This window comes from Penaeus chinensis, chromosome 28 (genome assembly GCF_019202785.1).
Source record: "Penaeus chinensis breed Huanghai No. 1 chromosome 28, ASM1920278v2, whole genome shotgun sequence".
Taxonomy (NCBI): Eukaryota; Metazoa; Arthropoda; class Malacostraca; order Decapoda; family Penaeidae; genus Penaeus; species Penaeus chinensis.
Window position 1 is genome coordinate 21,016,313 of NC_061846.1, and position 2,500 is coordinate 21,018,812.

The window sequence follows — 2,500 nt, forward strand, 5'->3', positions numbered from 1 at the left end:
TAGAGAGAGAGAGAGAGAGAGAGAGAGAGAGAGAGAGAGAGAGAAAGAGAGAGAGAGAGAGAGAGAGAGAGACTGAGAGTGAGGGAGTGGGAGAGAGAGAGGGAGCGAGCGAGCGAGAGTAAGAGAGTAAGAGAGAAAGAGAGAGAGAGAGTAAGAGAGATAAAAGTAAAAGAGTAAGAGAGTAAGGAGAGATGTTCATATTGTCTTCAGCTCGGAGGATATTGAGTTCAAGTACGGGATGAAGAGTTCATATCCCTGCACTCGCCCCGGGACAGAGTGTCGGAGGGAAGTAATGAACATCACGATCCTGATTTTTAATCTCCTGGAGACGCGAGACGGAAGTGTCAGATACACAAACACAATAGCACGGGGGGGGGGGGGGGGGTGATATGCAAAGAACCACCAAGGAAGAAATATAACAGTTGATTTTCGTTTTTCTCCTTCCCCCCAGCAGCATTTTATTTCACTTCCGGAGTCATTTTGAGTCAATAAACTCTGATGCAATCTCTCGTTCTCGTTCTCGTTCTCGTTCTCTCTTTCTCTTTATCTCTCTCTCTTTCTCTTTATCTCTCTCTCTTGCTCTTTCTCTCTCTCGCACGCATGCACACACATACACACACACACATCTATACTATTGGCCTTCCCACTGCAGTAGACGAGCATCGAGGCCGCACGAATACCAATTATTTTCACTCAAGCTAAAAAACAGAGTTTAAAATGGGCGCATAAAAAATGAGCCAACCCAAATACCCCCTTCCCCACCCCCATCGTCCCTCCCCCTGCCCTTCCCCTCTCACCCCATATCCTTTCTTCCCTCCCTTTCTCCGTCCCTGCTTTCCCTATTCCCTCCCTCTCTCCGTTCCTCCCTTCCTTCCTTCCTTCATTCCTTCATTCCTTCCTTTTTCTTTCTCTCTTCTTTCTTCCCTCCCTCCCTCCCTCCCTCCCTCTCTCCCTCTCTCCCTCTCTCCCTCTCTCCCTCTCTCCCTCTCTCCCTCTCTCCCTCTCTCCCTCTCTCCCTCTCTCCCTCTCTCCCTCCCTCCCTCCCTCCCTCCCTCCCTCTCTCTCTCTCTCTCTTCCTTCCTCTCTCCCTCTCTCTCTCTCTCTCTCTCCTCTCTCCTCTCTCCCTCCCTCCCTCCCTCCCTCCCTCCTTCGTTCCCAACTCCCTCCGTTTACGTCTTACCCAACCTCACCTCCAGCACCCCGCCCCCCTCCAAAGAGTCACGTGACCGGAATCTACAGTTATGACGCCAGACAAAACCCACCGTAACTTCACATTCTCACGGGGGCTAATATCCCCTCCCCTCCCCTCCCCCCCACACACCGGCGAATCATCTTAAGTGGGCTCCGAGCGCCTCCTGGTTACTGGAACACGCGTCCTACGTGACTCTCAGGGGGAGGAGGTGGGAGGAGGTGGGAGGAGGGAGGAGGGGGAGGAGAAGGAGGGGGGAGGAGGGGGAGGAGAAGGAGGGGGAGGAAGGGAAGGAGGAGGAGAAGGAGGAGGAGGAGGAGGAGGAGGAGGAGGAGGAGGAGGAGGAGGAGGAGGAGGAGGAGATAAAGGAGGAGAAGATAAAGGAGGAGGAGATAAAGGAGGAGGAGATAAAGGAGGAGGAGATAAAGGAGGAGGAGGTAAAGGAAATAGAGGAAGAAGAGGAGGAGGAGAGGAGAGGAAAAAGAATAGGAGGAAACGGAAAGGAATGGGGAAGGGAAGAGAAGGAAATGGAAACGGAAGGGGGAGAGAAGAGGACGAAGAGGAATGGGAAGGCGAAAGGGAAAAAAAAAGGGAATGAACAAGACTACGCCAAAGCAGTGCCAACGGAAGTGCCGCGGAGCCCGAAAGGCAGAGGCACCGCCGAGCGGAGAAGGGCGCCCCGGCGGAACCAGCGCCGGGTCAGCTCTCCGCCATAGGCCTAATTGGGCGTTCCTCGGGCGTGACATCGGAGCCGCATGACTGGGATATCTTCGTGCTTCTCCGGCATCCGTCTCGTTCATGTACGCACGCGAACACGCACATGCAGACAATCTTTAATGTTTTCGTGATTTTATTACTGTCGTTTATGATTATTGATATCACCGCGGCACGATAACAGTATTGTTTTATTATTCTTAGTATCATTGGGATATCATCATCAACGTAACCAGCATCTAAACTGCCCTAATTAACAATATCACAGTATTCGCCAACTACCGTCGTTAGACTGCCGTCTCTCTTACAAACACCATCATATAAGCATACAATCATTACCTTACTATGATCAAAATTACTAGTGACGTTCATATCACATCATATATCATATCATAAGCACCAGTTTCATTAGCATAACCATAATCATCAGTGCCATGATCATTAAAATTTCCACCAGTATATTGCCAAAACCACAAGTATCATTATCATCACCGCAATCAACTTATATCATCAGCGTCATTATTATCCATATCGAATAACAAACTCCATTTCTAACTGTAAAAACTGTAGAAAAAAAATCGAGCCGACAGATAGATA